The following is a 22,529-nucleotide window of genomic DNA, read 5'->3' as shown; positions in this document are numbered from 1 at the left end:
GATTCTGTGAGCTCGGCAGGCAGGGACATTGACATGACCAGGAGGGAGAGGAGTCCAGCACTTTTTCTTAGACGGGGACAATTTTGTAAACACTGACATGTAGGAAGACTGCAACATGTTTCACAACTTTCAAAGTTCCTGAAGTAAGGAAATGATATTCTAAATCAGAAATCCCAAATTCTGTTTCTTCTCTGACAAAATTATGCAATCTTCAACAAGATAGTAAAACAAAAGAAAACAAAGTATGAGCACTTTGATATAACCCTCAACCTGCTGCCATTGAGTCAATTTTGTCTCACAGTGACCTTGTAGGACAGAGTAGAATTGCCCCATATGGTTTCCAAAGAGCAACTGGTGGATTCAAACTGCTGCCCTTTTGTTTAGCAGCCAAGCTCTTAACCTCTGTGCCACTGGTTGATGATAATACTTAAATGGCACAATCTTATCTGATACTATTATTTAAAGGTAAACAACCTAATAGAAAAATGTTAACCTATGATTTCTCATAAATCTTCATGGTTAATTACTGAGGTCCACTCTTGAACACAGAGGCTGTTATCACTGGTTAATTCCCTCATCAATTTTAGCCACTCCTCCACTGGTGTAGAATTATTTATGAAATACAAGACACTAGAAGTCATGTTGTTGTTGGGTGCTGTTGAGTTTATACTGACTCGTAGTGACCCCGTGTGACCAAGTAGAACTGCCCCATAGGGTTTTCTTGGTTGTAATCTCTACCAAAGCAGATCCCTAGGTCTTTCTCCAAGGAAGCTGCTGTGTGGGTTCAAACCACCAACCTTTCAGTTCGCGTCTGAGCACTTACCCGTTGTACCACCAGGGCTCCTTCCTTCTAGAAGTTAAACCCTTAAGCAATGTATAAATTTGAGTAACTGTGACCAGGTAATATGATGGAGAGGGAGTAGCTTCAAAAAAGGTGGGGGTGGGGGGGCTTAAATGCCAGGGACCTCAGTACTCCATTTATGGGTCATTTTGCAGCAACTTGACCTTCACGTTTGGCTGAGTGGCCTGTCAAGGTAGGTAATCATTTTTCACTGTGAGCTGCATCATCTTCACCAAGTAAAACTCATGGAACTCAATAGTCACTCATTTTTTGCTGAGCACCCACTGTGGCCAGCACTATGTTAGGCCCTGGATATACACTTTTGTGAAAAACAGAGCTGGTCCCCAGACCCCTCACATGAATACTCTATCAAGAATTAGGCAATGAGGTCTGTGTTTGCAGAGGCTCCTTTGATGGGTTAGGAGCTGAGTGTTTGAGCTCACAGCGCAGCAGCCCAAGATTGCAGTATGGTAACCAACACATTTACCTGCTGGGGCACAATGCATGGACTCTCAGGCTCCACCCTTTTCATTCTCAAACTATTGTTGGAAAACAACTATCCATTTTTCATCTTTCAGGATAGTATTCCTGATTGAGAGGGAAAAAAATTGGGCATATTTATGTTACCAAACTGCCTTTTTATTTTAACAGAATTTTTTAAAGGAAAACAGAAGGAGAAAATGGCATGGTACAAAGAAGTAGAAATTAGAGCTTTTGGATAAGAAAAACTGGCAAGTGGGAAATTATCAAAGCATCTGGTTTTGCAACATTTCCTAGTTGGTTTTGTTTCTGACTAATTAGTTTGAAACCTCTGCTGTGGTTTAAAGTTTATGAAACACTTCCAGGCACTTTTCATGTTCTTTTGGTGTTATTAGAGACTCTGATACTGTCCAGCTAAAGGTCTGCCAATACTTTTCTGAGGAAATTGTGAAGTAATTGTTCACTGGTACAGATTTGCTATGTGAAAATGTTAAATCCGAACAGAATTTTAGTTCCTTCCAATACCTTGGGTTTAGTGCCCATCTATTTTTAGAGTGCCAGGGGTCAAAGCCATAAACATGAAAAAAAACTCAAAATTTCCTGTTTCTGTTTTGTTTTGCTTTTTATCTACAAGACATTGAATGATTGGGCTGTTGCAAGAAGCCACTACATATAAAAAAAAAATTTTTTTTAATATATATTAACATTGAAAATTGTGGAACTTTCTTTTACACCTTGATGAAGTTAAAATTCTGTTGTAGAAGCTGTGGAATATAACCAGTTTTTTGTTGTTGTTACTTAGATACAAAATGAGTGTTACCTGTTGTTTTGGGTATGTGGGCTGAGTGTGTGGGGGGGTTCATAGAGTTTGTTCTGTGTTATAAAAAGATTTTCTGGGTGTCTGGGTGTATGCTTGAGTGATTGACAGGTCCCTATGCCCAAATTCAGCACATACTTGATCTATTTGTTTTTCTCATCTGTAACAACACTTAGAATAACATACATGTAGGGGATTGAAGGAACACTAGAGCTTAGCCGTATAAAATGTACGAGTCTCCTGAGAGATCATATAAAATGTGCCTATGGCCAGGTAACGTAATGCCGATGACCATTTGTAAGATAAAACACTTGCTTTAATAGGTTTTAGATGTTTATTAGTATAGTTATTCTTAAGAGATGAAGTATGAATTTATTTTTACTTTTTAAACATTATGATTTATTACTTTTATAAAGCATGACTATTTAAATTCAGTTAGATTTGTAATATTGGATTTGTTCCTTAAATTTTTGTCTTTCCTTCCAGACCGAAATTCTATTGTGAAAAAAATTGTATTATTTGTTAGAAGAAATTAGTAATTGGAATATACCGTAGATCTGTAGGAAGCTTTTGGTGATAATTATTTAACAACTCACGTCATAATTATCTACTCTTTCTTTTAGGTATCTTCTAGAATATTGGGTTGTGGTAAAGCAGATTTTTTAAAAATTAAAAGCAATCGAACCATGACTATATCATTTTAAAAGTCATAATTGCAATTGTTTCTCTTTATCATATTTTTTCAAGTCATTTGCTCAAAGCAATTGAATCATTAGTATATCATTTAAAAAGTCATAGCTGCGATGATTTCTCTTCATATTTTTTCAAGTTGTTTGCTGAAGAAATGTCTTTATATTTAGAGTTCAATACTTAGGTCCTGATGAATCTTACCTGAGTTACTTATCATTATTTCTGTATAATAAATGGATTGCTAATCTTTTGCCATCACTGTTTCCAAGTAAATGATGGATTTTTATTTCAGTTTACAGTTCATTGTTTTTAGTATGGTTGCACTTTATTATGTGGTACACATGAAGGCTTATTACAGACAGATTCACCTTAGTTATTCCTGTTGTTTAATCATTAAAAACTCTCTTTTCTTTGTAGAAAAATGACTTTTTTAATATTGAACGTATATCAGCCATGGGGAGCTTGTTTGGTTGATTTGTTAGAGTGCTATCATTGTTTAGGTAATATATTCTTTGTGTATAATTCTGGTTCTTTAAAACACAGCAATTTAGAGAAAGTAAACTTTCATTCTACTACCTTCAATATATTTTGACACTTTTGGGTATTTGTGGGAAATTCTAAGAATTTTTCTTTTTTTTAGCCATAAGCCAAAGTAATTTTTTTTTTTTTGTAATTTAAAGAGACGAACACTCTAAAAGCCAAGTAATTAGTCATTTTTTGGCTAGTTTCTTTTAGAACCAGAATTTTAAAAATAATAAACTGAGATAGTTTAAAACAAAACAGTACAGGGTACATTAAACCATTATGTGCTTTGGTCACATGCATTTATTCCAATAAAACTTGGATGCAGGATACATTTCTAGCTAGTTAGACGTAATGGGAAAAATCTTCCTGACTGTTTTGCAAAGAAAACAGAGACTTTCTCAGCAATTAGGTCTTATTGATGAGAGTGAGATAATTTTATCCTAATGCATTTTCTAATAAAGAAGTGAAAAGGCACATTTGATTCTAATGTATGTGAAAACATTATCTAAATTATTAATGTGCCCCTTTTCCCTTGAGATAAATTAATCTAGTTGCATATGGTTACCCCTTTCTGCTTAACATCAGAATTTAATATGATTGGACCTGAGGAATGCACACAGTATGTACTTAAAATTCTATTGGTACAAAATACAGAAGCTTAAAATAAAGTTGCAGTTTAAGATAGGCTAGAATATTTCAAGCCTTTCAACTCAAAGTCTTTTTTGACCAGAAATTTTTAATAACAATGACAAAATAAATTGCATTTATTTTCACCCTAGAAAAATTATTCTGCTAATTGAAATAATGTAGTGATTTTTTAGATTTACAGTCAAGGTACTATAAAGGGATTTAACTTTACAGAAGCTGTCTTCTCTTTCCCTGAGTAATTTGAGTGTCTCGTTTTCATTTGCACTATGTGGGAACCTTCATGATTTTTCTTAAGAAAATCAAAGGGTAACATAATGTGGTCCTTTTTGTGGTTTGATTTTGTGCCATAATATTTCAGATTTAATAAGGGTTTTGCTTTTAAGCAAGTGGTCTATTTTTCATCATTACCATTTAGCTTCGTTCAAAAGAGCTTAATGAAAACTAATATTAAAAATTTATATTAAATATTGCTAAATATTTATATTTCAAAACCTTCAGAGGTAATTGGTACTAGAAGGAAATAAATTGATTTCATATTTTAAATGTATTATGTATATTTTTATAAATGACCCAATTCCGTGTATATATAGTACTTATCCCCACTTGTATGTATTCAGATGTAGAAAAGAATCATTTTTAAAGTAGGAGCTTGTTCAGTGATAGTACTGTAACTATAAACACCACATCTTGCTTTGTAGACTTTGGCTCATTTTGGCTAGATTCACCAAAACGCTAGGGGAGAGAATTATGTGGCTGTCACAGCTATATTGAAGTAAAAATTGTATTTCTTAGCAATTTATCATTTAATATACTAGAGTGCCAGTCAGTTTGGTTTTGAGTTTGTCAATTTCATGAAATTCAAATAATTTCCCCTTAAAAATAAACCATAGTATTGTTACTATTATGTTTTAAATTATGCAGTATAACAGCTGGTGCATCTCTCTGGCTTTGCCTCATTTGATTTGAAGATGTCTTTTATTGCAGTGCCCATTTGATAGAGTGTGAGCATTTTGTAGTTTTACATAAACTGTAAAACCATCTGCCGCCTCTTGGAATGGTTTCCAGCATTGTGTCAAAAAATCAAAACTTAGTACTTTTCGTTGGCTTTCAGAAGGTCCATTTAAAGGACCTGGTGCTTTTGGTTTACGTATCACCCTGCAGAATGCCACCCTTAGTTTTCTAAGTCCAAAAATGACTCTCTCTCTTTTTTTGAAATTATGAAAGCCATTTGGAAATCCTCATGCTAGTGATATTTTACCCAAACATGTGACACTGCAGTGCTTTGGTTGTGAACACTTTATAAAGACTGTGCATTCTGTATCACAGGACTGCTTTTCTCATTAGTCAGTTCACTTTATCAGTTGTTTACAGACAGTTTCTTTTATTGATAGCATTTTATCCATGTGAGGAAAATAATTCACAAGTATTTTTTGGTCCATACTGCATATTTTCTTCCATCATGTAATTTTTTTCTTTTTCCACACTGACTTAAACGTAGGGTATAGAAATTAAGGTCCAAATCTCAGCAGTTCCTGGACAGATGAAATCTCCTCCCCTCAGTCACTGCATGGAAGCAAGTGATCTGACGGAAATGTGGCAACGGTAACACTGGGCCAGAGAAACCTGCAGGGGAGCTTTCTTATTTCATGGTATAAAGTACGGCAGTTTTCATTATCCGAGAAAAATCTATTGTGTTACCCAAGAATCACATAATTGTAGTATAATATGATAAATTGAAAATTTTTGATTGTACACAAATATGAAAAACTGCATATGGCTTAGCTGGGACAGCATGTTCACAGTATTGAAATCGTCTTCTCAGAGGATGAATATAACCAGTGTTATAGAGAGTAATACATGGATGAGAAAAACATCTTGCGTTCTGAAGAATGCCCCACATAGAACCTCCATGAGCTTGCCTCTCTCTTTCTTATTTAGAATTGTATATACTCCAAGGTTTCATGAGTTCAGACATTCCTTGTGTATTTACACAAGAAATACAGACTCCAGTATAACTACTTAGCATAAAAGCCAGAGAAGCCAGAGCAGAATATACTTCTCCTTGTAAGCATTTGCCACCTCGCTCAGATAAGTTACAGAATTCCATTATCCAAATTGTTACACATGTGTGACAGAGGTTGACCTTTCGTCATGTCAGTCCTTTTTGTGTAGGCCCCAGGCTCCAGCCTAATGGCTCAAACCCTGATTTACTCACTGTAATAAGGGCAGGAGGTCGAGCAATTGTCAGGCTGCCTGTTCGTACTCTTCTTGGAGCCTGGTTGAAGGCTGTTAACACAAAGCTTTTCAAAGTGAATTTACAACCGGCACCACTGACAGAGGCCAATCAGTGCACCATAAATGTCAGGTTAGTGAGATTGAGCAGTAAGTAAAGTACTGACAGCACACTATTGGCTGGAATCAATTGGCCAAGGTTTAACTGAGAAGAGCAATCTGCGAGTGGCGGGCTTAGGGAAAGAGCTAAGTGTGCAGCCTGGTTTTCCATGTGGAGTACATAGATTTACCTGTTAGAACGTGCAGGTTGGGACGTCACACATTTGTTTCAGTGCATCGGACATCATCCATGTTGATGTGACTCACCATCTGGGAGTTGAGAGTGGCACAGTCGGCTGACTGAGGTGTAGTGGTTAAACCAAACAAACACAAAAAAACCCAGCACTGAGTTAGACTGAAAGGAGGGAAAAGAACTATTAAAATATGGGACAGTCAGAATGGGTGGTGTTTTGGGGCGGGGGGTGCGCCTCAGTGCATTACAGTTCAGTGAAAGGTAATTCGTTCTAATTCCAAAACTAACAGGGGTTTCCACAGAGGTGCAGGTACAAATAAGCCCTCTCTTTTGCTGTTCTAAGGTGCAGCAGTGCAAAGAAACTTTCATAGAAGTCACTAATGAATGACTATGGGCTCTGGGTCTGAATATCCATGAGATGTGGTTTCCCCACCAGACAGAATGTTTTTATCATTTTGTATAATGACAGCCTGGACAACAATTCATTTAGCTCTGAAGGCATCAGCATTAAAATGGAGGAATCCATTAAAATGCTGTATGCAAGGATTTATAAATTAGGCAATTTCCTTGATTATTGCAATCATTTACAAAATTGATTGTTCTGGTGTGGTATAGACAGATTTCAGCAATGATCATTGACAACAAGCAGTCTCTGATATCTATAGCTACTAGTGACTAAACCAGGTTGCTATTCCCCCCCACCCTTGGTCTCAAGGTCAGACAGGCTTTCAAAGAAGCTTACAGTTATAAAGTTGCATTTGTCCTCAGGGGAGATGCATCTAGGGTGTAAAGGTAGGTGCAAGTCGTTCTGAAGCTTGTAGCATTGTTTCTGTGTTTTAATTATAATTTTTTGAAATGGTGTTGATAATCCTGATATGCGTTGGATCATTTGTTAGACTAGATTTTGATATTATGCCAACTTAAAAGAAAATAATTTTTGCAAATTGCGGTTGTAAATATTTATTTGATTGAAGATCTAAAAGTCAATAATGTGTTTTATTTGTTGGTCCTTAGAGTTCTGATTAACCGATAGATATATCGTAGAGTTACTGGATTTTTGGTCAATTAATTCTGGAAGGCATAATCAAGACATTGTTACAAGTGTGAATTGTTCAAAATGCTGCAGATTTTCCTATACGAGAACGTACACAACAAGTCCACTTGGTGCTTAATCACTAACCACAAACCACAAAGTTGCTTTTATTCCTGAAATATTAGAGATGGGCATGCCAAATCTGCAGCGCTCTCTGTCCAATGAAAGCTAGCCATGCGGTTTAGGCTTAGTACAAAATAACTGACTTTCGGACATTTGTTTTTAATCATAATTTTGTTTTTAATCGTTATTTCCCGCTTTTGAGATTTTTAATATAAACTGGGGCTTGTACAAATAATAATGTTTGAGAAAATTGTCTAATGCAGTGTTGAGAAGGCAAACATTTTTAGCTTGTCCTGATTATGAATGCATAATCATTTGATCTCCAGATAGTTCTTTGTTTAAAAGTGGGAGTATGTTTCAGGAAATCAGATGGTTTTGTGGCACCTTGCATTTATTTGGCTATTCATTGTTTAGTAAGTTAGAAGTTCATTTTCATTTTTCATTAGTTGTAAAGTTCACTGCTTAAAAATTCAATAAAAGGCAATAATTACTTCAGTATCTTGATACTATCTCCTTCTTTGATTTAAATAATGTGGTGTTCCCCCCTACCCGCCCCCCCCCCCCCCCCCCCCCCCCCGCCACACACACAGCATTTCTGGTTTCTGTTAAGACTTAAAAGCCATGTGGCTAGTTCTATCATGGGTGGACTGTGAACGAGGCACTCAGTCGTGTAAATGTTTTTTCCCAGGGCCCCTGTACATTCATTTAATAAGCCAAAATCTACAGCATCCAATTGTGAAATAATTATAGGGGATTAAGCCCATTTTATTAAAATGAATAGTGTTTTTTACTCTGTGATCATTTTAAATTAAATTGCTTCAGGTAATGAAGTGTCTTCTATAGAAACATTCAGTGTAATCTAATTCGGTAGAAACTTCTTAAGTGCTTTTTAATTGGAATCAAATTAAATGTAATCAAATCAGGTTTTCAGTGTCTTGTAAAGCATCAAGAGCTAAATGGTGTTAGTACACTTGGGATATTAATGCTAATCTCAGAAGTAACAGTACTAAATTCTCAAACATCCATGCATACTCCAAAATGGTCAGTGGCCCCTAAATAAATCCTAGTTTAGAATAAAATGATTTTGGACTACTGAGGAAAGCAATTGATTACAACTTATTGTAATTAATTGCAGTTTAAAATTTGACCTGGATAATCCACAAAAAGGAGAACCTTGTTATGCTTTAAAAAGTGGAAATGAATTTTTGTATTAAAAATAATTAATGGTCATCATAAGAAATTCAAGCTATAAATAAAAGTATAAAACAGTGGTAACCATTGTCAACAAATTTTATAATGGCTTTTTGAGAGGTGACTTTGTCATACATCTGTTTCACTGAAGTACAGTTTTGGTAAAAGATATTTACACTGCCTTTTTAATACTGCAAAGTGCATTGTAAAAACAGCAACAAATAGGAGAGCAACAAATAGGAATATTTTCATAGGATGTCCTGCAGTTGTTTAAGTTTAGCTAACCCATGGGTAGATTTTGATTTTATGTCTAAACCTATCCTCCTTTCTATGTATCTTTTCTGGTGGGAAATTTCATTAACAGTCTGCAGACTCTACGGATACTGTGGAAACACTGCTACTGGTATTTTCAAACGTTATACAGCACAAGTCTTTAATAAGACCAGAACCTTTAGGAGCCATGGTGGCACAGTTGTTCAAGCAGTCGACTGCTAACTGAAAGGTTGGCGGTTCAAAACCACCAGCTCGGTGGGAGAAAGATGTGGCTGTCTGCTTCTGCAGAGATTTACAGCCTTGGAAACCCTACGGGGTCACTGTGAGTCAGATTTGACTCGACAGCAGTAGGTTTTGGTTTATAGGGCAATTTTAATGGTCCTCAGAGGAGGAAAGAGAAAATTTCTGTTTTTATTTTTATACATGAAAGTGTTAACAAAAAAGGAGCAGATCTCTTGGGAATGCTTGTCTAAGTAGGAAGCCTCACTAGTTTATCTAGCTGTGTGTGAGACTTTAGGGAAACTACTTCTTTATATCTCCATTTCTTCATGTGTAAAGGAGAGTCATATTGGGCTATTATGAGAATTAGAGGGACAATATTTATGAGTTATGTGTAAGAATTGAGACCTTTCCCCCTTTTCAATGGATTTTAGCAGTAATTTTCAAGTCTCTGGTGAATGCTGCACAAGATATAAAGGATCTCACCATTTACTGTTAAAACAAAAGATTGTATACAGTAGACTATGATGCAGAGTTTGGTTTTAATTACTTATTAGAACATTAGGCTCATATAATATTTAAATGCAAATTTATTTAACACCGCTTACAAGTAAGAATAGATTATGTACTAAAGGGATACCAAACAACGTGGATGAAAAAAGAAATCATTGGTTGACTTTAATTTTAAACCTCTGCTTCTAATGGGGGGCAGCAAGGATAACTACAATGTTAGGCACATAAAGAAAATTTCCTAGACGTACATGATTTCAGCAGGTGAAACGCTCACTCATAATCCTCGCAGCAGAGAAAATGGCTCAGAATATGAAAATGTAAGGAGAATGACTTAGTAACATAAAGAAAAAGCACAAAGAAGTCCTAAAATCTGAAGGTCTTTTGAACATGGACCTCAAATCAGGAGCAATTCGTTAAGTAGGTTTGACACCGGGTATTGAATTCTGAAATAGAAAACATCTCAATGCTTAGCATATTGTGACTTGTCAATAAATATTAAATGACAATAAATCAACGTAGTGGCACGTTTGCACTGTCCATAAAAATGTGCGTGAAGCTGTATGGGTGCCAGGGAATGCAGACATAACAGTACATCACACAAGTTCAGAATACGTGTCAGTGCTGACTCTATGAAGAGCAAGAATTCCAAGTGATGGCCAGCAGTTAGAAATTTTATGTAAAAAACGTAAATGCCAAAACATTGGTATCCCTTTAGTACATAATCTATTCTTACTTGTAAGCGGTGTTAAATAAATTTGCATTTAAATATTATATGAGCCTAATGTTCTAATAAGTAATTAGACAAAACTTAATATTTTTCTAGTATATTACTAATATATATTTGTTTTATATGAATCGTTTCTATTACGGTACCCAGAGTTTTTATTTTGATGGCAATCTAAGACAAGGTGATATTCAAAATATCTGATAACCTGTTCAGCTCAGACCCTGCCCATCAGCCTGGATACCTGCAGTTGTGTCTGAGTCCCATTAGCTGAAGATCAGCTTTGAATCGTAGGATAGTGGCTGAACTTCAGCAAAGTTATTAAGTAAGGAAACAGTAAGAATAATAATCTATATTTTCAATGTTTTTTTTCTAGCTCAGTAGTTCTTAAAATCTAGTGTATATAAGAATTTCCAGGCTCAGGCACCAGGCAAAATCCAATCAAATGTAAAATGTTCTGATTCAGTAGTCCTGGGTTGGGGCCCAGGAAACTATTATTTTCTTAAAAAAAGTTCCAGGTAGTCCTGGAACTACTCTTTCAGAAGCAAAATACTAGCTGGACCATTCTCAACCTTGCCTCTGGTGGATGTTAACCTCCTTTGCTGCCTTTTCTCATCCTTGCCACTTGTGAGCATACCTGGCCTCTCTTCTCTGACCTGTTCCATACCTGGTCTAGTCCTGTTCCTGTGGTAATTCTAGGCTCAAACTTAACTATTGTCCCTGGTAAGCCTTGGCTAATTTTTCCTTTGGGCATTTCTGATCTCTTGCCTTACCACCTTCTTCTCTCTCTCCCTCCCTCTGTCTCTCTTTAAATGGGTAGATAGATACAGATATATAGATATCGATGTAAATATTAAACAGCTGCTAACAGAAAAATGGGTGACTTTCATCTTTTCTTTACCTTAGGACTCCTCCTGGTCAGGTACCAAGAAGCAACCAAAAAGGCAGAAAGCTTTACACTGCATGTAGTTAAAAACCAGTTAGGTGCCTTCCAGTCAGTTCATACTCATGGTGACCTCATGTGTGTCAGAGTAGAACTGTGCTCTATAGGATGTTCGATGACTGATTTTTCAGAAGTAGATCCTCAGGGCTTTCTACTGAAGCACCTCTGGGTGTACTCGAACCATCAACCTTTTGGTTAGCAGCGGAGGGTATTAACAGCACTGCCCAGGGACTCCCAGTGTGCATTTAGCCCCTCAGTAATCAAAGCGTGCTTCAGTAGGAGGTGGCCCACTGGAGAACATTTGGTGGCAAGAACTCTGGCCTGGTGTTCACAGGACCTGAATTCCAGCTCTTACTAGGTCTGAGCTATGTGACCATAAGCAGGACATCCTAACTCCCTGAGTTTTTGTCAGCCCTATAGCCGCCGGCCACACTGTCCTCTCCACTTGTCCTGTCGGCTCCTTCTGTGCTCTCCTATGTCTCACAGAGAGGCCGTATGCTCATTGCATGACATCTGGGATTTGCAGTCTGCAAATTTTCCATATGCCAACTTCATCTGCAAATTTGCCTATCTTTTTCTGTCTTCATCCGTGGCTTCCCATTTCTGCCCTTCAAGGGACTTGGTTTGTGGGCATGCAGCCTGTTTTCTGGCCTTACCTTGTCACCACACTCAGAGAGCTCACTTGTTCTTATCATTTCAGTTGTTCCCTATGAGGGATAGCTGTTAGACTTCCTTCCCCACACTGATCTCTCTTCTTTTTTTCCCCATGCTCGTGCCTCTTAAATCCTGTATCCTTAGTTGTCTGTGGACATCTCTGTTTGGATGTTCTGACATTGTCTGAAATTGAGTTTACGAACTGGTTCCCCCACACCCCTCCAAATAGACGTTCCTTTACTCTCAACTTACAGTGCTCTCATATTTTTTTGGCCTAAAAGTCCAACATTTTGGAGTTACTGTGATGGTTTTTTAAATATTTGTATCCCTAGCAGCTAACACAGTATCTAGCGTACAGCAGGTACTTAATAAATACTGTTGATCTGATAACGATAATAACAGCTAACATTATTAAGTTGAATCTTTGTGCCAAGCACTCTGCTAAGAGTTTTGTAGAGATTTTCTTAATTTATCCTCAGAATATTCCAATGAGGTAAGGAACCCGTTGCACAGAGAAGTTAAGTAACTTGCCACAAGTTGTATGTAGTAGCAGTAGGATTTCCACAGAGGTGTTGTGGACTGCACAGTCCTTGCTCTTAACCAGTCTGTTGCTCTTCTGCTTTCCCCCTCCCACTATTTGACCTAAATTCTCGTTAATTATGGGGCCCCAGTATCTGGTATAGACTCCTCTGTCCAGCTGGCCCTGGCCTCTGGGCCTGGATGTGCACTTTCCCTCCTTGGTGGACACTGCTTTGTTCATCAGATACAGGCCAGCCAAAGCTTCACAGACCCCCTGTAGTCCATGCCCCTGACGTAACTAGTCTACCTTGTGTTCCAGGCCCATGGGCTTTATAGTCATTATCCCAGAAAGTCTGGATAATTCCCCAGCATTTAATGAAGCCAATTTATCACACATTTACTGAGAACCTACCATGAATAAGGCATTGTGTAGTCACAAAGATGGGCACACCTACCCTCACAACTCTACCCTCAAGGACTGTAAGGTAGTAGGACCTTGAATAAGTCCAGTTGGAAGCAGTGTGCGAAAAGTACTTTTTGGGGTACACAGAGGAGAGAGAAGTGACTTCCCGCTGGGACCATCAGGGGAGAAGGGGGAATTTGATTTGGAGGACAGAGATAGTTAATATAGGCAGAGTCAGGGATTGGGAGGAAAGATGTTCCTGGAGAGGCTCAATTCCTCCTCCCTGGGACCCTACGGCCTTTCCAAGCCCAGCTCCTCTAACTCTGCCCACTCCTTCACTCTCACTAAGCCAACTGCTGCTTATTCCTTGCCAAGGTCTTGTGAATTTCCACTGCTGTGATTTTGCCTAAGCTATTTCTTTACCTAGAAGATTCTCCCCCTTTATTATGGTCAACCTCTATCTTTTGCTTTTTTAGAGTCACATGTCCCAAGAATTCCATTCGGGCTAATCCCACGTCTCCACTACCCTTTCCACGTTCTCTTTCCTTCAACCATCCCCTTGACAGTTGTTAAGGTGTTGCTTTGTCACCTGATACTGCGTGTAGCCTCAGCCAGTTTGGTAGACTTATCTGGGATGAGCCCAAATGGGTGTTTTGTTTCTTTTGTATTCCAGAGAAGTGCTTGACACTAGATGTGCCTACTAAAAGAACAGTGGTAAGTGCACAGTAAGGCTGGCAACAGCTAACATGACTTCCAGTTGGGAAATGTTAACAGGACAGCATGGTTTTAAACCACTGCACTTTCCCCTGGAGCCTTAACCTGGAGGCTAAACCAGAATGACTGCTGTGTGGCCAGGGTACATAGGCTTTTTTTTGGTAGGGGAGAGAAGAGGAAGACTTTAACCAGCTGTGAGAGATGTCAAAAATCCTTCTTTGGAAAATAATTAATAACCAAGTATTGGCTTACACGGGAAAAGCCGGAAAGCAGAGGTTTCACTTATTAAAATTAATATATTCAGCAGATGTTAATAGATTGAATGCTGCTGCATGCCTGGTGCTGATCTACGTGTGGAACTGTGCTGCAAGCAGTGAATAAAACCAGGTCCTTACTTGTAACGCTGAAGCTCACATTCAATTGATAATAAGAAAGATAATAAAAAGACAAAAAGAAAGATAATAAACACAGAAATTAGTAAAATCTGTCAGGTAATAAGGGCTCTTAAGAAAATAAGTCAGAGTAAGAGGATGGAGGAAACCTGGTGGTGTAGTGGTTAAGTGCTATGGCTGCTAACCAAAAGGCTGGCAGTTCAAATCCACCAGGCGTTCCTTGGAAACTCTATGGGGCAGTTCTACCCTGTCCTTTAGGGTTGCTATGAGTCGAAATCGACTCGATGGCAACAGGTACGGTAAGGGGATGAAGAGTGATTGGTGTGTGTGAGGCATTGGTCAGGGGAGACACCTTGTAAGACAGAGTTGCCAGATGAAGTATAGGATGCCCAGTTAAAGTTGAATTTCAGATAAACAATAAATCATTTTTTAGTGTGAGTATATTCCAAATGGGTCCCTAGGTGGCGCAAATAGTTTGTGCTCGACTACTAGCCTAAAAGTTGGCGTTTCAAACTCAGTGGCATCATGGAAGAAAGGCCTAGAGATCTGCTTCCATAAAGATTGCTATTGTTAGTTGCCATTAGGTTGATTCTGACTCATGGCAACTTCATGTGTGCAGAGTAAAACTGCTCCATAGGGTTTTCAAGGCTGTGTGAGCTTTCAAAAGCAGATCCTGTGGAGCCTCTGAGTGGGTTTGAACTGCCAACATTTTGGCTATTAGTGAAGTACTTAATTCTTTGCACCACTCAACCAAGAAAATCCTATGGAAGAGTTTCTACTTTGTAACATATGGAGTCACCATGAGTTGGATTCGATTCGATGGCAATGAGTTTTTTGGTTTATATTTTTTTTTATCTCAAATATTGCATTGATATACTTACACTAAAAATTGGTTTTTTTAACTGAAATTCAACTTTAACTGGGTGTCCTGTATTTTTGTTTGTGAAAGCTAGCATTCCTTGAAGGTGACATTTAAGAAGAGATCTGATGGAAAAAAGAATGAATATTATGACTGTCTGAGGGCATATTGTTCCAGGCAGGGGAAATTAAGGTGGGAACATGCTCAAGGAACAGCTGGGATGCCAGTGTGCTGGAAGCCAAGTGAGTTTGGAGGAGCATGGTGGGAGGTTAGGAGCCAGATAAATGAGACTATGGGAAAGACTTTGCATTTTATTGTGAGCAAGTAGATCTTAAGCAAAAAGTACCATGATTTGATTTAAGTTTTAAAAGGATCACTCTGGATGCTGGATGGAGAACAGTCTATATAGTAGGGCAAGGTTGAATGAGATTAGGAGGAGCTCAGAGGACGGTGTGGCTGGAGAAATAAATGAAGAGTGGTCAGCGTATAGTTACTTAAATCCGTAGGACTGCTTGAGGTCGGCTGGGGAGTGAAGGTCGACAGTCCTTTGACTAGGGAAGGACTAAGATGTCTCTGTTTCTATAAACCTGAGCCTCTGTGAATTGGAGCTGTGGGTCCAATGCGGACTAATGACCAGGGTAGGCATAGTTGTGGATGTCTCGTCCTGTTCCTTTCCTCTGCTACCAAAAAGGAACAGTCCTTACTTTTGGCACTATGGATGATGTGGCAGTGAGAAAGTAGTAGAGCAATTTCAGAATGATGCTGCCACTTCTAAATATGTTGAAGTCTATGGACCACAGGCCATTGTATGTTACGTTCCAGTTGAGGTTTTAACCGGAATCCTTCCCCAAGGGAGAGATGCTTAATCAGACTCACTGAAATGTTCTACTGAAAATCTCACTTACCTCATCTACTCCCAGTCTGACATGCTGTCCACACTGGGGCAGGCACTTACAGACATGTGCATATCTACACATAATCTTCTCTCTCATTTTGTGCAATACTTTGTGTAATGTCTTTTTTATTTTTTCTGACTACAAAAGTTGAAAATATTTACAAAAGGGAATTTGGACAATGCGCACAAATACTTTAAGAAGAAAAAAAAAACCATAATTAATTTTGTATACATTCTTATTTCAGTTAATATTTTTTTAGTACATAGATGAAGACATGCTGTTTGCCTCATCATAAAATCATAAGCATTTTCCCTATATTGAAAATTCTTTGTGAACATAATTTTTATTGGTTATATACTTCAATGTGGTTGAATTCAATTATTAAATATTTGGGTGCATACCTTCCTTCTTCCCTCCCTTTCTTTCCTTATATTCCTTCCCTTCCTTCCTTCCCTCTCTTTGTCGCTTTCTATTCACTTTGAAAATGTTTTTAATCATTTGATATTCTGCGTGTATTGGATCATGCTTGCCAAAATAGCTGCAAGGAAAAAAACACTCTTTATACCAACAACAATAATACTGGGAACAACAGAGAACATTTGTGTATCACTTTATAATTTACAGGAGATTTCATAACATGCAATGCTGGTTTTGCTCTGCTGCCTCTCAGGTGCGGGGAGTGCTCTGTCCTGCCCCATGAGAGTGATGGGGAAGCTGGGCATCAGGGAGCCTGCGCAGTTCCTCCGGAGGAAGGCCAGGCAGAGCTGGCTCTTTTGACCTGCGTGCTCAAGGGGAGTTCTCCATCTGTCCAAATGTTAGCCTGGAACTAAATGCCTCCACACGGTGATGAAATCCCTAACAAATGTAGTGACAACACTGAACATAAGGCCTTAATTTTTTTTTTTCAAATTGCTTGCATTTACAGTTAATTCGAGTTATAAGTCACCTCCTTGCGAATGACTCATGTGCTCATTATTATGAGCTTTGTTTTCTTAAAATGAACAAAATAGCGAGAAGTTGGTTTGCAGACTGTGCCCAGCCAAGGTAACACTGAATTGGTTTCAAGCTAAGAAGGTTGTCTTATATCATTGCATATCTTGAGTCCAGATCTGGAGTTATCAGAGAAGATGGAAATATCTTTGAAAAGCACACTTGGACCACTGTCAACAGTGGCTACTGGAAGGCATTAAAATGCAAATCAAACTCAATTATGCAGCACAAGTGAGAAAAAAAAATTTTTTTTTTTCCTATTACAGACATTTTCTTTAATTTAGGCCAGCTAAAAACCTTTTTAAAGTCCAGACCATTCGGGATCCAGAGGGGCAGATAGATTAGGCCTTGCAGGTTGTGACTAAAGTGAGGAAATGGCTTTTCACAATGTATAAAAGACTGGAGGGAAATGTCCAGAAAAAAAAAAAAAAAAACAACCTTATAAATAGATAATTGCTGAAATATTTGGATAATTTTGAGAATAAATGCAGGCTAACATTTTTGGACAGTGAAATCAGTTTTCCATAATAACTCTGTCTCCCAGCCAGTAATTTTCTTGCTCTCCCTCATTTATTTCACTTCTCTGTAGCTGGCAAATTCCTGTGTTCTGTACCTTAAATCAAGTGGCTCTCCAGCTACCAACTTAGGTTGTGCACCTTTTGTCTTGCTTCCTGCTATTATGAACATAACAGTGCTGTACCACCCTGCGGAAGAGCTTTACAGCCTCGGAGGGCTTTGAATTTTCTGGTGACTTTCCCTGTGGGACCTTTATGGCTGCCCAACAATCCAGCAGTTCATTTGAATTTGGACCCAGGTCCTGAGCGACTCTAAAGTTATGCAACTTTTAATCTTAGAGCTCTTCATGGGGGGCTAGAGGCTGGGGAAAGGGCAATAAACATACCCACACCCAACTATTTCTGCTAGGGGACTTTATGGCTAAAGTAGTTGCAGCCGAGGTTGGACTGTCCTAGAGGTCGTGTTGGTTTTTGGCCTTTTTTCCTGGCCGAGGGAGAGGAGTGGGAGTGACTTCTGCTTTTAAAAACTCTGTCTGGTGGCCTGGCATAACGGACATTTCCTGACTTTAGAGCGTAGCTAGTTCGTGTCTGGAAAGTTTAAAGTGAAGGTTTTAGGGACACATTAGAAAGGATTAGATAGGCAGCAGGAAGTAAAGTAGGTTTCTTCTTGATGTCCCCTCATTTTTTCCTGTTTGTTTAGAGTCACTGATGGATTTTTCTCAGATTCAGCCTCCTAGGATAAAATCATGTGCCTCTAACGATGGAAATTCCATTTAAAACTTGCTGAGATGCCAGAGCAGGAGTTTCATTCAAAGGAAACTGTGGAGTGTGTCACACAGGGATGAATGTAAAGCCCGTTTGTTTTCCTGCATGGTAACTGTTGTACTGAAAGCTGGACAAGGAATTGTGGAGGTATGTAAAATATTACTAGAGGCAGTCCCAATTCTGGAGGGGCTGACAGTGTGATTAGGGAGAGTCATTTATTCAATTATAAGATATTTGACCAGCCTCTCCTATGTGCCAAGCACTAGACAGGGGATTTTTTTTTTTTTTTTTTTTTATGGTATTAGAAAGACACAGTCCATGCCTTGGGGGGTTTATAGTCTATGAGGAATACATCAGATATCCAAGGAAACTATTTAAGTGACGTAAATAAGTTAAAGACAGTATAATAGAGCAGTACCTGATGGTGAAAATTTAGAGGGATAACAGAGGGGTGAATGGAGGGCTATTTTAGGAGGTGAGTCATCTTAGCCCCAGGAAGTGAGTTTATAGTCAGAATTTCAAGGATTAATGTACATGAGCTTTGTTTTCTAAAATGATTGTACACAGGAGGAACAGTGGAATTCAAGATGGAAAGAACAGCAAGTGCAAAAGCCCAGAAGAGGAGTAAGCAAGTTGATTTTATTTACAAGATTGATTTGGTCATTTGGCCTCTCTCGGTGGAGTGATATTCAGAAATGAGGCTGATGAACCAGGAAGGTGCATCAGTGAACTTCTTGAGTGCTGGTTAGAGAATTGAGATTTGAAGCTTGAGTGGGAAACTACAGCACAATCTTTAGGAGGGTGACTTGAGGAGAGCAGGTTGCAGCTGATAAGGAGATGGCTTTGACTCAACAGATAAAGTTTCAGCTCAGGGGCGGTTTATCCAATGGGCAAGGTAAGCACTGTGCTTACTTTGCTTAACAGATCATCTGTAGTCAACAATTTCACATTGTTTTTCACCACACCAGAGATTCTCTTTCTAGGTATGGCTGGCATCTGTCTCTCTCCCAATCCCCCAGCACCTTCCTATAGAGTCAAAGCCTCTTTTCAAATTTACAGTCCCTGACAGGGACGGATTATCCAATAAGCAAGGTAAGCACGGGTTTACTTGTGTGTAGTTACTAATTTGTAGTGAAAGGGTTGCTATGTGTTGGAATTGACTCGGTGACAACGAGTTTGTTTTTTGTTTTTTTTTTTAGTGAACATTTTGACCTGTTTTTCACCATGTTCTTGGGCGATCTGCCCATTTTAGCTGGTGAAACTATAGGGGAAGAAGTTTTGTTGATATCTGAGCTCCTCCCTTCATTCAGATTGGTAAAGATTATGATAAAGCCAGGGACACCCCTGAACTTATTTGAATTTCAGAAACCAAAGCACAGTTCATTTTACACATGAGCTGTCAGTCAAGATGCCCAGTGCTTTAGAGCACTTGGATGTTCTAATGTCTTAGATTTGTTATACAACTTGAAGTCACGTTCTAATTAGATGGAACGAAGGGTAGAGTGGAAATAAGTACTCCTTGGTGCTCCAGGGAGCCCTGGTGATGTGATGGTTAAACGCTTAGCTACTAACTGAAAGGTTGGCAGTTTGAACCCACCTAGCAGCTCTGCGGGATAAAGACCTGGCTGATCTGCTTCCATAAAGATGAAAAAAACCCATTCCCTTTGAGTCAGTTCTGACTCATGCGACAGTATAGGACAGAGTAGAACTGCACCATAGGGTTTCCAAGGAGTGGCTGGTGGATTTGAACTGCCGATCTTTTGGTTGACGGCCGAACTCTTAACCATTGCGCCACCAGGGCTCCTCCATGAAGATTCCCAGGAGCCCTGGTGGCATAGTGGATAAGAGCTACAACTGCTGGAATGTACCATCAGCTCCTTGGAATTACACCCTAGGAAACCCTGTGGGGCAGCTCTGCCCTGTCACATGGGGTCGACTCTGAATTGAAATTGACTCCACGGTATCTGACAACAACAATAGAGTGGTGATACAAAGGGGAATAGGAGCATTTCTGAAGGTAAATAGCAATTCTCTGTTAGAAACTTTTTTTTTTCTTTATTTTCTGAGGGAATGGTGTTAGGGTCACAGACAGGCATATGATTTGCTGGAATAGAGGAGTATTTTATATTTTGTGACGAATGAATGCATCTTGCTAGATTAATGATCTAAATGTCTCAGCCTTTATGCAGCCCTTCAACAGACAGCACTGAGCTGTACACAGAGATGGAGAAAACAAACAAAAAACCTGCACAAGGCCTCAGTTGTCTAGGAGTTCAGAGTTGAAAGACGGGATGTTTCCATTATACTTCCAGGAAATGTTGGTTTGTGTACTAGAATGGCTAATTTGTAGTATGTAGCCTTGCCTGTGGAGCTCTGGTGGCACAGTCGTTAAGCACTCAGCTGCTAACCGAAAGGTCGGCTGTTCCAACCCACCAGCCACTCCTTGGGAGAAAGATGTGGCAATCTGCTTCCATAAAGATCACGGCCTTGGAAACCTTATGGGGCAGTTTTACTCTGTACTGTAGGGTCGTTATGAGTCAGAATCAACTCCACAGCAGTGGGTTTTTTGGAGCCTTGCCTGTTGTTATTTCCTATACACCAAGAGGAAAAGAAGAGAGAGAGAGAGAAAAAAAATAATAATAGTAGTAACCTAACCCAACCTCCAAACTAACAAGGACACTAAAAAATGCAGTGGAGTCCTTAGGTGGCACAAATGCTTAGGCCGAAAGATTGGAGATTGGAACCCACCCAGAGGCACCTTGGAAAACAGGCTTGCTGATCTGCTTCTGGAAGGTTACAGCCTTGAAAACTCTATGGAACAGCTCTGCTCTGCACACAGAGTCACCATGAGTTGGAATCGACTCCACAGCAACTCACAAAAGTAACAACAGAGATTATTAGAGGGAAAAACAAGATGAGAGCGTTTTAAAAAATGAAGGAAGTAGAACAAAATGAGTGATAAAAGTAAGGACTTGAGAGAAAAGAGGACCTTGGCAAAAGACTGGCAGTCCATCAGAAGGTAAAGAAAGAATTGCCTCATGAGAAAGGCACTGAGAGCAGCTGGCACTCAGGTGCACGTTCCAGGCTGGGCTGACAATCCTGTCACCTTCAGGGCCATGCTGCTTCCAGAGCAGCAACCTCCCTGTTCCTGCAGCAGGGACCAGGAGCTTTATTCCGCTGGTGACGCCTGCCCCTGCCCCCTCTTGGAATTAGAGGAATGCATCTGTTTGTGGGCTAGAGATTAGAGAATTGGCCAGGGACTACAGGAAAGCTGTCTTTTTGGGTGGCCTCACAAGACATGCTTCAGACCCTAAACTGATACTTCTAAACTTCCTTCTCTGATAATCTATAATTTTCTGTTTTTAGAACTACATTGTCAGCGGTGTCAAAGAGACCCTTCTCAGACGATTCATCCATTTAAGACTAGCAGTAATATCTCTTGTTTGGAAATTAAGCAACAGAAAGGACTTTAAAGGGGCAAGCTCAGTAGAGACATTTTAAATTAAAATATATTCATGGGAATACAATCAAGTCAGGCCGGTTTTATTCCAGTGCTTTAAAAAGGTAAATATATGTATATATATAAATTTATATTTCACCTTTTTTTATTTGAAAATTTTAAGTTGAGTTAAAATGTTTTAAGTGATTCTTACCTCATCATATTTTCCACAATGTCTGATAGACAGTAGTTATTTTATAAAAAGTTATTGGTCAATTTTGAATATTTTTCATTTTGTCAAGGGTGTTTATCCCCACTTCAACTTTTCCCCCCCAAATTTAAAGTGGCTCTCAGAATGTCTAATGTAGATATGGGTAAGTGTTTTGAGAAGTTGAAAATGTAAATTTTTAAATAGAAACAAGTGTGCATAATTAAAAAATATTCTAGATACTGTTTTGATGAGGGCTTGGCCCAGTGAGTAGATTGTTACGGATTTGATATTTCTGGTTTTATCCAAATAGTATTGTCTTGACATGCTTACCTGTACTCATTGATGTGGAGTCTTGCTGGTCATCTGGAGACAGTGGTGTACAGTGGACAGAGATGTGTGCAGTCAGGCAGACTGGAATTTGTCTGTGGGATGTAGCTGTGGAATGCTGGGCTTCCTTATTCAATTAAGATTTTTTTTCTTATTGAAAATAATAATTGATGCTCATTACCCAAAGTTCAGAAAATACAGAAAAAAAAGCCTTTTAATTTTCATAAACTCACCACCTAGACACAAACTCTTTAAAATGTTTAATGTATTTTTTCCTGCAAATATATGTATAGGTATAGTA

General features: G+C 38.8%; 1 protein-coding gene across 1 annotated transcript in view; it reads left to right on the top strand.

Annotated features, from left to right (window-relative positions):
• The window catches only part of PRDM6 (PR/SET domain 6), a 114,229-nt gene that overhangs the window by 10,627 nt on the left and 81,073 nt on the right, over positions 1 to 22,529 (top strand). The window lies entirely within an intron of this gene.

This window comes from Loxodonta africana, chromosome 2 (assembly GCF_030014295.1).
Source record: "Loxodonta africana isolate mLoxAfr1 chromosome 2, mLoxAfr1.hap2, whole genome shotgun sequence".
Taxonomy (NCBI): domain Eukaryota; kingdom Metazoa; phylum Chordata; class Mammalia; order Proboscidea; family Elephantidae; genus Loxodonta; species Loxodonta africana.
The sequence above is the reverse complement of the archived record's forward strand: the minus strand, read 5'-3'. Positions and strand labels throughout refer to the sequence as shown.